Source organism: Bison bison, unplaced genomic scaffold (genome assembly GCF_000754665.1).
Source record: "Bison bison bison isolate TAMUID 2011002044 unplaced genomic scaffold, Bison_UMD1.0 scf7180017864072, whole genome shotgun sequence".
NCBI classification, from domain to species: domain Eukaryota; kingdom Metazoa; phylum Chordata; class Mammalia; order Artiodactyla; family Bovidae; genus Bison; species Bison bison.
The window spans coordinates 3,629,603-3,642,476 of record NW_011494644.1 but is presented as its reverse complement, the minus strand read 5'-3'; the positions used below and the strand labels follow the sequence as shown (position 1 = coordinate 3,642,476).

The 12,874-nt window shown below is 36.8% G+C and overlaps 1 protein-coding gene across 1 annotated transcript in view; it reads left to right on the top strand.

Moving 5' to 3' along the window:
• The window catches only part of DNAH3 (dynein, axonemal, heavy chain 3), a 249,802-nt gene that overhangs the window by 132,915 nt on the left and 104,013 nt on the right, over positions 1–12,874 (top strand). The window lies entirely within an intron of this gene.

The following is a 12,874-nucleotide window of genomic DNA, read 5'->3' as shown; positions in this document are numbered from 1 at the left end:
GGATCTCTTTGCAGTCCAAGGGACTCTTAAGAGTCTTCTCCAACACCACAGTTCAAAAGCATCAATTCTTCAATGCTCAGCTTTCTTTATAGTCCAACTTTCACATCCATACATGACTACTGGAAAAGCATAAGCTTTGACTAGATGGATCTCTGTTGACAAAGTAATATTTCTGCTTTTTAATATGCTGTCTAGCTTGGTCATACCTTATCTTCCAAGGAGTAAGTGTCTTATAATTTTATGGCTGCAGTCACCATCTGCAGTGATTTTGGAGCCCAGAAAAATAAAGTCTGATACTGTTTCCACTGTTTCCCCATCTATTTGCCATGAAGTGATGGTACCAGATGCCATGATGTTAGTTTTCTGAATGTTGAGTTTTAAGCCAACTTTTTCACTCTCCTCTTTCACTTTCAACAAGAGGCTCTTTAGTTCTTCTTCACTTTCTGCCATAAGGGTGATATCATCTGCATATCTGAGGTTATTGATATTTCTCCTGGCAATCTTGATTCCAGCTTGTGCTTCACCCAGCCTAGTGTTTCTCATAATGTACTCTACATACAAGTTAAATAAGCAGGGAGACAGTATACAGCCTTGACGTACTCCTTTTCCTATTTTGAAATAGTCTGTTGTTCCATGTCCAGTTCTAACTGTTGCTTCCTGACCTGCATACAGATTTCTCAAGAGGCAGGTCAGGTGGTCTGGTATTCCCATCTCTTTCAGAATTTCCACAAGTAGTTGTGATCCACACAGTCAAAGGCTTTGGCATAGTTAATAAAGCAGAAATAGGTGTTTTTCTGGAACTCTTTTGCTTTTTCAATGATCCAACGGATGTTGGCAATTTGATCTCTGGTTCCTCTGCCTTTTCTAAAACCAGCTTGAGCATCTGGAAGTTCACAGTTCATGTATTGCTGAATCCTGGCTTGGAGAATTTTGAGCATTACTTTACAAAGCGTGTGAGATGAGTGCAATTGTGCAGTAGTTTGAGCATTCTTTGGCATTGCCTTTCTTTGGGATTGAAATGAAAACTGACCTTTTCCTGTCTTGTGGCCACTGCTGAGTTTTCCAAATTTGCTGGCATATTGAGTGCAGCACTTTCACAGCATTATCTTTTAGGATTTGAAATAGCTCAGCTGGAATTCCATCACCTCCACTAGCTTTGTTCGTAGTCATGCTTCCTAAGGCTCACTTGACTTCACATTCCAGGATGTCTGGCTCTAGGTGAGTGATCACACCATTGTGATTATCTTGGTCGTGAAGATCTTTGTTGTACAGTTCTTCTGTGAATTCTTGCCATGTCTTCTTAATATCTTCTGTTTCTGTTAGGTCCCTACTATTTCTGTCCTTTATTTTGCCCATCTTTGCATGAAATGTTCCCTTGGTATCTCTAATTTTCTTGAAGAGATCTCTAGTCTTTCCCATTATATTATTTTCCTCTATTTCTTTGCACTGATCACTGAGGAAGTCTTTCTAATTTGTCCTTGCTATTCTTTGGAACTCTGCATTCAATTGGATGCCATTTCTTTCTCAAGATAACACATAATTCAAAATGATGGTGAATCTTCCTACAGCTTCTACTCCGTGTACATATTTTCTCAGCCCATTTCTTCCAGAGGCATATAGGTGTAGATTTTTTAAAAAGAGTAAATTGGAAATAGTTGAGCCAGAGACTCTCTTTAACCAAATATTAAAATTAAAATTACAGACAGTATTTGTAGAAGCACATGAGTTACATACATTATATATTTGTATTTTTATTTGTAAATTTTTCATACTTTCCCAAGCTCCTTTCACTGTCCTTATATAGTATTTCCTCCAGGAAAGAAGGCACCAGCATGAGAAATGGATTTATTGTCTACAGTCCTATGTAGCCTCAACTCTTGTCTTCCTGAATCTATAACTGTGAATCCTCTCAGGAGTGCTGAAATACACACAACTGCTAAAAACTGGGAACTAGGGATTTCCCTGGTGGTCCAGTGGTTAAGAATTCATGCTCCTGATGCAGAGGGCCCAGATTCCATCCCTGGTCAGAGAACTAGATTCCGAATGCCAAACAAAGTTCTTAAAAAAAAAAAAAAAAAAAAACTGGGGCATAGGGTTAAATTTGATTTTGGAACTATAACATTTAACACTGTCAATGTTAAAATGCAAGAACATGGTAGCTATGATTAGCAAAAACTTGAGATAAGGAACACTGAATACAACTTTAGCTTTTATTTTGAAATAATTTTAGATTTAAAGAAAACTTACCAAAAGAATGTAGAATTACATATGCTCTTTACTTAGATTTCTTTAATGTTAACATCTTATATAACCAAGGAACAATTATCATAATAAGGAAATTAACATTGATACTATACTATTTTATGCATTTTATCTGAATTTCACATTTTTCCACAAATTTTTATGTTCCAAGATCCAATTCAAAATGCCACATTGTACTTAAAATTGTTGTATCTTCTTGGTCTCCTATAAGCTATGATAGTTCTTCTGCCTTTCCTGATATTCATAACCTTGCCATTTGGTGAATACTGCCCAGTTATGTTTCTTGCTGCTGCTACTGCTGTTAAGTTGCTTCAGTCGTGTCCAACTCTGTGCGACCCCAGAGACGGCAGCCCACCAGGCTCCGCCATCCCTGGGATTCTCCAGGCAAGAACACTGGAGTGAGTTGCCATTTCCTTCTCCAATGCATGAAAGTGAAAAGTGAAAGTGAAGTCACTCAGTGGTGTCCCACTCTTTGCGACCCCATGGACTGCAGCCTACCAGCCTCCTCCATCCATGGGATTTTCCAGGCAAGAGTACTGGAGTGGGGTGCCATCGCCTTCTCCATTATGTTTCTTAATACTTCTCAATTTACGTTTGCCTGTTGTTGTGTTCAGTTGCTCACTCATGTCCGACTCTTTGCAGCCCCACAGACTGCAGCATACCAGGCTTCCCTGTCCTTCACCATCTCCCTGAGCTTGCTCAAACTCATGTCCATTAAGTCAGTGATGCCATCCAACCATCTTGTCCTCTGTCATCCCCTTCTCCTGTCTTCAATCTTCCCAGCATCAAGGTCTTTTCCTTGATGAGAAGAGTCAGCTCTTCTCATAAGGTGGCCAAAGTTTTGGAGCTTCAGCTTCAGCATCAGTCCTTCCAATACATATCCAGGGTTGATTTCCTCTAGGATTAACTGGTTGGATCTCCTTGCAGTCCAAGGGACTATCAAGAGTCTTATCCAGAACCATAGTTCAAAAACATCATTTCTTCAGTACTCAGCCTTCTTTATGATCCAACTCTCAAATCCATAATGACTACTGCAAAAACCACAGGCTTGACTAGATGGACCTTTGTTGGCAAAGTAATGTCTCTGCTTTTTAATATGCTGTCTAGGTTGGTCATAGCTTTTCTTTCAAGGAGCAAGTGTCTTTTAATTTCATGGCTGCAGTCATCATCTGCAGTGATTTTGGAGCCCAAGAAAATAAAGTCTGTCATTGTTTCCATTGTTTCCCCATCTATTTGCCATGAAATGATGGGACCAGATGCCATGATCTTAGTTTTTTGAATGTTGAGTTTTAAGCCAGCTTTTTCACTCTCCTCTTTCACCTTTATCAAGAGGCTCTTTAGTTCCTCCTCGCTTTCTGCCATAAGGGTGGTGTCATCCGCATATCTGAGGTTATTGATATTTCTCCCAGCAATCTTGCCAGTTTTCCTAATTTTGTCATAATTAGACTAAGATTGTGATTTTTTTTAAAAATTGAAGTATAGTTGATTTGTATTATTATATGTTTCAGGTGTACAGCTTAGTGATTCACAATTTTTAAAGATTATATTTCATTTAAAGTTGTTTTAAAACATTGGCTATATTTCCTGTGTTGTACAATATATCATTGTAATTTATCTGTTTTATACATAGCAGTCCAAAGCTCTTAAACACCGGCCACTGTCGTGTTCCTCCCATGTCCCTCTTCCCACTGGCAACCACTAGTTTGTTTTCTGTATCTGTAAGTCCATATCTTTTCACTAGTTTGTTATAGCTTTAGATAAGAAATAACATACAGTATTTGTCTTTTTGTCTGACTTATTCTACTAAGAATAATAACCTCCAAGTCCATCCATGTTGTTGTAAGTGGCAAAACTTCACTCATTTTTATGACCAAGTAGTATTCCATTGTGTGTGTGTGTGTATGTGTATATGCATACATATATGTATATATAGTCTTATTTAGCAATTCATCGGTGGATAAAGACTTAGGTTGCTTCCATATCTTGGCTATTGTAAGTAATGCTGCTATGAACATTGAGAGCATGTATCATTTTGAATTTGTGTTTCATTTTTCTCAGATATATATCCAGGAGTAAACCCTGGATCATATGGTAGTTCTATTTTTAGTTTTTTGAGGAACCTCCATACTATTTCCCACAGTGGCTGCACCAATAAACATACCCACTAACAGTGTACAAAGTTTCCCTTTTCTCCACTAATCCCACTAATCTCCACTACAGGGTTCTACACAGAAATTGCCTCACATTTGTCTTTTAATTTTTATTCCAAATACAGCAACCTATATTGGAAAGTGGTTTTAGTGCATGGTGAGTAAGGCTCACCTGGAGTACCAGTTAGCTGATCACCAGTGAAGTTACTCAGTTGTGTCCGACTCTTTGCAACCCCATGGACTGTAGCCCACCAGGCTCCTCCATCCATGGAATTTTCCAGGCAAGAGTGCTGGAGTGGATTTCCATTTCCTTCTCCAGGGGATCTTCCCCACCCAGGAATCGAACCCAGGTCTCCCACATTGCAGGCAGACGCTTTAACCTCTGAGCCACCAGGGAAGCCTGCTTGAGCTACACTAAATCCCACTAATCTCCACTAATTCCCACTAATCTCCACTAATCCACTAATCTCCATCTAATCCTTGCCACATTAGATACTTGGTCTTTTTGATGAAAACCATTCTGACAGGTGTGAGGTGATAACTGATTGTAGTTTTAATTTACATTTCTCTGATGATTAACTGTATTGAGCATCTTCTCATGTGCCGGTTGGTCATCTGTATGTATTATTTGCAAAAATGTCTATTCAGATCTTCTGCCCATTTTTAATCAGGTTGTTTATTGATGTTGAGTTGTATGACTTGTTTTTATATATTTTAGATATTAACTCCCTTATTAGTCATATCGTTTGCAAATATTTTCTCCAGTTCAGTAGATTGTCTTATCATTTTCTCCATTGCATCCTTTGATATGGAAAAGATTTTAAGGTTAATTAGGTCCCAACTGTTTAGCCAACTTGTTTCCTTTGCCTTAGGGGAAAAATCAAAATAATATTGCTATGATTTATGTCAAAGAGTGTTCTGTTGTTTTCTTCTAGGAGTTTTATGGTTTATAGTCTCACATTTAGGTTTTAATTCATTTTGAGTTTATTGTTTATATATAGTGTGAGGAAATGTTCTGATTTTATTCTTTTACATATAGTTGTCCTGTTTTCCCAGGACCACTTACTGAAGAGACTGTGTTTTCTCCACTGTATATTTTTACCTCTTTTGTCATAGATTAATTGACCTTAAGTGCATAGATTACTTCTGGGCTTCCTATCCTGTTCCATTGATCTATGTGTCTGTTTTTGTGTGATATTTTTGTCTGGTTTTGGTATCAGGGTGATGCTGGCCTCATAGAATGAGCTCAAAAGTATTCCTTCCTCTGCAATTGTTTGGAATAATTTGAGAAGGTAGATATTATCTCTTCTGTAAAAGTTTGGTAGAACTCACCTGTGAAGCCCTGTGGTCTTGGACTTTTCTCTTCTGGGAGTTTTTAAATTACTGATTTAGTTTCATTATTGGTCTGTTCATATTTTCTATTTCCTCAAGGTTCAGTCTTGAGAGATTATACCTCTCTAAGAATTTGTTAATTTCTTCTAGATTGTTCATCTTCTTGTTATATACTTGTCCATAGTAATCTCTGCAATTACTTTGTATTTCATGATGTTGGTTATAATTTCTCCTTTTTTATTTTTGACTTTATTGATTTGAGCTTTCTCTCTTTTTTTATTAATGAGTCTGTCTCAAGATTTAAATGACTGGCTTTAAATGACATTAAGCTAGATGGACCTAATATATATATATATATATAACATTTCACCCCAAAGCAGCAGAATACACATTATTTTCAGCTGCACACAAAGCATTCTCTGGGATAGATCACATTCTAGGCCACAAAACAAGCCTTGGTAAATTGAAGAAAATTAAAATCATATCAAATATCTTTTCCAACCACAATGCTATGAGACTAGAAATCAGCTACAAGAAAATAAAAACTGCAAAAAGTACAGAGGCTAAAAAATATGCTATTGAACAACCAATGAATAACTGAATAAACTAAAGAGAAAAATCACAAAATACCTGGAGGAAATTTAAAACAAGCACAACAATCCATAATCTGTGGGATGCAGCAGAAGCAGTTCTAACAGGGAAGTTTACAGTGATACAAACCTCAAGAACAACAGCAAGAACAATCTCAAACAACTTAACCTTATACCTAAAGGAAACAGGAAAAGAATAACAAAACCCAAAGTTAACAGAAGCAAAGAAATCTTAAAGATCAGAAGAGAAAGAAATGAAATAGAGACTTAAAAAATAGAAAAGATCAATGAAACTTAGAGCTGTTTTTTTGAAAAGATAAGCAAAATCAAGATTTGCATTTTTAGTAATAATATCACAGAAGTGATGGTGTATCCTCAGTAAATCTTCAGCGGGTACATAATGTGAACGTATCTTATTCCTGTTGAAGGTTCTGGTCAAAATTATCTTTGTTCATAGTTATATTTCTCCACTGTAATGTTACTGTTTTTTTTTCCCCCTTTGGGATTAATAATTACATCATGGGAGATAATTTCAAGCTATGCAAATATCCTATTTCTCCTCAGACTTTCATGTACTGATTTTAACATCCATTGGTAGATTTTATCTACAGCAATTATTAGGGCGGCATTTCCTAATGTAAATTTCCTATTTAAATTTATATTTCTTTTAAAGATTAGAGTTCTTCTGTAAAGAAGAACTATTCTTCCCTACTTATTTATTCAATTATTTAGTGATCAAATATGAATTCATGGATATTCATTTTGTTCTATGAATTATAATCCAATGCTATAATTATTTATTTTACTGTTCAAATGGCTTTGACAATTGGGGACACCTTCAAGTTGGTTCCTGTGGTCATTTAACATGTTTTTATCTTCAAATTGCTAAGATCAGAAATGAAAATGCAGACATTACTACTCATTGTACAGAAAGAAAAAGGATTATAAGAGAGCACTATGAAAAATTTTATGGTAACAAATTTGATTACTTAAATGAAATGGGGAAAAAAATGCCTACCAAGACACAAAATCTACCAAGACTGCAGCACAAAGAAATCTGAATAGATCACTGACTGGTATTGGTCAGTTATCAAAAATCTCACAACAAAGAAAAATCCTGGATCTGACTACTTCATTGGTGAATTCTACCAGACATTTAGGGAAGAGTTAGTATCAGTCATGCTCAAACTTTTCCAAAATGTTTAAAAGAGAACATTTCCTAACTCATTCTATGAAACAAGCATTACCCTGAAACCAAAGCCAGACAGAGACACTACAAGAAAGTTATAGACCAATATCCTTTATAAACATTAGTGTAAGAAATTCCCCTAAAGGCCAGAAAGGCAATTTTATCAGCATATCTAAAGGATTCTACACTGTAACCAACTATGATTAATTTCTGTGGTGCAAGGATGTCTCAATGTATGAAAAGTAATCAATGTGTGATACATGCAATACAAATATAATTAACAGAATAAAGGAAAAAACACATTGTCTCAATGCAGAAAATCATTTGACAAAACTTATGAAATCATGATAAACAACATTGAACAAGGTAGGAATAAAAGAATACTACCTCAACATAATAAAAGTAAAATACAAAAACCTCACAGTGAACATAACACTCAGTGGTGAAACACTTTACCATTTTAACTGCAATAAGGAAAGGATGCTTGCTTTCACTACTTCTATTCAACATAGTACTGGAAGTCCTAGCCAGAGTAATTAGGCAAGAAAAAGAAATAAAATTATGTATTCACATTAGAAAAGAAAAAGTAAATTTATCTGTTTGCAAGTGATATGATCTAATATGTACTAAATCCTGAAGACTGCACACACACACGAAACAGTTATAAACAAATTCAGTAAAGAGGCAGGATACAAAATCAAACAAAAAAATAATGCAGTTCTATTGCATTTCTGTACAGTCAGCAAAAACAAGACCGGGAGCTGACTGTGGCTCAGATCATGAACTCCTTATTGCCAAATTCAGACTTAAATTGAAGAAAGTGGGGAAAACCACTAGACCATTCAGGTATGACCTAATCAAATCCCTTACAACTATACAGTGGAAGTGAGAAATAGATTTAAGGGAGTAGATCTGATAGACAGAGTGCCTGATGAACTATGGATGGAGGTTCGTGACATTGTACAAGAGACAGGAATCAAGACCATCCCCAAGAAAAAGAAATGCAAAAAAGCAAAGGAGAATGGCTGTCTGGGGAGATCTTACAAATAGCTGTGAAAAGAAGAGAAGCAAAAAGCAAAGGAGAAAAGGAAAGATATACCCATTTGAATGCAGAGTTCCAAAGAATAGCAAGAAGATTTAAGAAAGCCTTCTTCAGCAATCAATGCAAAGAACTAGAGGAAAACAATAGAATGGAAAAGACTAGAGATCTCTTCAAGAAAATTAGAGATACCAAGGGAACATTTCATGCAAAGATGGGCACAATAAAGGACAGAAATGGTAGGGACCTAACAGAAGCAGAAGATAGTAAGAAGAGGTGGCAAGATTATACAGAAGAACTGTACAAAAAAGATCTTCATGACCCAGATAATCACAGTGGTGTGATCACTGACCTAGAGCCAGACATCCTGGAATGTGAAGTCAAGTGGGCCTTAGGAAGCATGACTACGAACAAAGATAGTGGAGGTAATGGAATTCCAGTTGAGCTCTTTCAAATCCTGAAAGATGATGCTGTGAAAGTGCTGCACTCAATATGCCAGCAAATTTGGAAAACTCAGCAGTGGCCACAAGACTGGAAAAGGTCAATTTTCATCCCAATCCCAAAGGAAGGCAATGCCAAAGAAAGCTCAAACGACCACACAATTGCACTCATCTCACACACTAGTATAGTAATGCTCAAAATTCTCCAAGCCAGGCTTCAGCAATACGTGAACCATGAATTTCCAGATGTTTAAGCTGGTTTTAGAAAAGGCAGAGAAACCAGAGATCAAGTTGCCAACATCTGCTGGATCATTGAAAAAGCAAGAGAGTTCCAGAAAAACATCTCTTTCTGCTTTATTGACTATGCCAAAGCCTTTGACTGTGTGGATCACAGTAAACTGGAAAATTCTGAAAGAGATGGGAATACCACACTACCTGACCTGCCTGTTGATAAACCTGTATGCAGGTCAGGAAGCAACAGTTAGAACTGGACATGGAACAACAGACTGGTTCCAAATAGGAAAAGGAGTACGTCAAGGCTGTATATTGTCACCCTGCTTATTTAACTTATATGCAGAGTACATCATGAGAAATGCTGGGCTAGATGAAGCACAAGCCGGAATCAAGATTACTGGTAGGAATATCAATAACCTCAGATATACAGATGATACCACCTTTATGGCAGAAAGTGAAGAACAACTAAAAAAGCCTCTTGATGAAAGTGAAGGAGGAGAGTGAAAAAGTTGGCTTAAAACTCAACATTCAGAAAACTAACATCATGGCATCCTTTCCCATCGCTTCATAGAAAATAGATGGGGAAACAGTGGAAAAAGTGGCTGACTTTATTTTTTCTGGGCTCCAAAATCACTGCAGATGGTGATTGCAGCCATGAAATTAAAAGACGCTTACTCCTTGGAAGGAAAGTTATGACCAACCTAGAAATCATATTAAAAAGCAGAGACATCACTTTGTCAACAAAGGTCCGTCTAGTCAAGGCTATTGTTTCCCCAGTGGTCATGTATGGATGTGAGAGTTGGACTATAAAGCTGAACATCGAAGAATTGATGCTTTTGAACTGTGGTGTTGGAGAAGACTCTTGAGAGTCCCTTGGACTGCAAGGAGATCCAACCAGTCCATCCTAAAGGAGATCAGTCCTGGGTGTTCATTGGAAGGACTGATGATGAAGCTGAAACTGCAATACTTTGGCCACCTGATGCGAAGAGCTGACTCATTTGAAAAGACCCTGATACAGAGTGAAGTAAGCCAGAAAGAAAAACACCAATACAGTATACTAATGCATATATATGGAATTTAGAAAGATGGTAATGATAACACTGTATGTAAGACAGCAAAAGAGACACAGATGTATAGAACAGTCTTTTGGACTATGTGGGAGAGGGAGAGGGTGGGATGATTTGGGAGAATGGCATTGAAACATATATAATATCATATAAGAAATGAATCACCAGTGCAGGTTCGATGCAGGATACAGGATGTTTGGGGCTGGTGCACTGGGATGACCCAAAGGGATGATACAGGGAGGGGGGTGGGAGGGGGGCTCAGGATGGGGAGCACGTGTACACCCGTGGCAGATTCTTGTTGATGTATGGCAAAACCAATGCAATATTGTAAAGTAATTAACCTCCAATTAAAATAAATAAATTTAATTTAAAAAAAGAGAAAAGACTCTGATGCTGGGAAAGTTTGAGGCGGGGAGGAGAAGGGGATGACAGAGGATGAAATGATTGGATGGCATCACTGACTGTTTGGGTAAACTCTGGGAATTGGTGATGGACAGGGAGGCCTGGTGTGCTACGGTCATGGGGTCTCAAAGAGTCGGATACAACTGAGCAACTGAACTGAACTGAAGTGATACACCAATGTAATGGAGTAGAAGGTCTAGATATAATTGCATGCATGTATTGTCAAATGATTTTCCACGAGGATGCTAAGACCATTCGGTGGGGAAAGGACATTCTTTTCTTTTTTTCCTCTTTTTGTTTTTGCCTGCACCACGTGGCATGCAGGACCTTTAGCTCCTCCACCAGGGATCTAACCCATGCCCTCTGCAGTGAAAGTACTGATTCTTAACCACTGGACTTCCAGGAAGGTCCCTAGGACAGTCTTTTCAACAAGTGATGCCAGGAAACCTGGATATCCACTTATAAATAAAGGAAGTTGGACCTTTACTTAATGTTATGTACAAAAATTAACTCAAAACAAATGGAAGACCTAAACGTAAGAACTGTGTGTGTTCAGTCACTTCAGTCATATCTCTTTCCAACCCTATGGACTGTAGCCTGCCAGGCTTCCCTGTCCGTGGGATTCTCCAGGCAAAAATACTGGAGTGGGTTGCCATGCCCTCCTTGATCAGGTCTTCCCAAACTAGGGAATGAACCCAGGGTCTCCTGTGGCTTCTGTATCACAGATGGATTTTTTACTGCTGAGCCACTGGAGAAGCCCTAAACCTTTAAAATTTCTAGAAGAAAATCTAAGGTAGAGAGCTATTTGGAAATTATGTCTTGGATATGACACCAAACGCACAGCAACAAAAGAAAAAAAAGACAAATAGAGTCCATGAAAATTGAAAACTACTGTTTTCAAAAGACTCTATCAACAGTAAAAAGACAACTCACAAGTGGCAGAAAATCTTTATAAATCATATAAATGATAAAGGATGAATATCAAAGACTCTGTTAACAGACTAAAAGGATGACTCACAAATTGGGGAAAATCTTTACCAATCATATATATGATAAAGGATGAATATCCAGAATATATAGAGAATTCCTAAAATTTAACAACACAAAAACAAACTGACTAAATAATAGTCAAAGGTCTTAAATAGACATTTTTCCAAAGAAGATGCACAAATGGTTTATAAGCACATGGAAAGATGCTCAGCATCACTAATTATTAGGAAAATGCAAATCAAAACCACAGTGAGATACCATCTCATACCTATTAGGTTGGATACTATACAAACAACAACAGGACTAACAATATTAACAATCAAAAAGAACAAGTATTGACGAGGATGTCAAGAAACTGGAACCCTTGTGCACCATTGATGAAATGTAAAATGGTACAGTTGCTATGGAAAATAGTTTCTCAGTTCCTCAAAATTAAAAGTAGAATTACCATATGACTTAGCACTTCTACTCTGGGTATATATATAAAGAAGTTGAAAGTAGGGACATAGATATTTTATTCATAGCAATATTATTTTTGAACATAGAACCTGTGTTCATAGCAGCATTATTCATAGTAACCAAAGATGAAAACAACCCAAGTGTCCACCAATCAATGAATGGATAAATAAAATGTAATACATGCATACAGTGAAATATTATTCACCTTAAAAATGAAGGAAATTATGGGGAGTTCCCTGGTGGTCTAGTGGTTAGGATTCAGTGCTTTCACTGCCCTGCCAGGGTTTAATTCCTGGTCAGGAAACTGAGATCCTTCAAGCCACATGGCACAGTCAAAATAAAAATTCTGATACACATTCTGATACATGCTGCAAAACAAATGGAGCTTGAGAACAATGTGCTCAGAGAAATAAGCTAGTCAGAAAAAGACTATAGTTTTAAAAATAAAGTAATGTATACCTGTGATGGATTCATTTTGATATTTGGCAAAACTAATACAATTATGTAAAGTTTAAAAATAAAATAAAATTAAAATTACACAAAAAAAATAAAATAAAATAAATAAAAAATTAAAAAAAATTAAATTAAATTAAAAAAAAAAAAGAAAAAGACTATATTATTTCACCTCTAAGACATATCCAGATTAGTCAAATTTATAAAGATAGAAAGTAGAATGCTATTTGTCATGTTGTGGGGAAGAAGGTAATGAATTAATGTTTA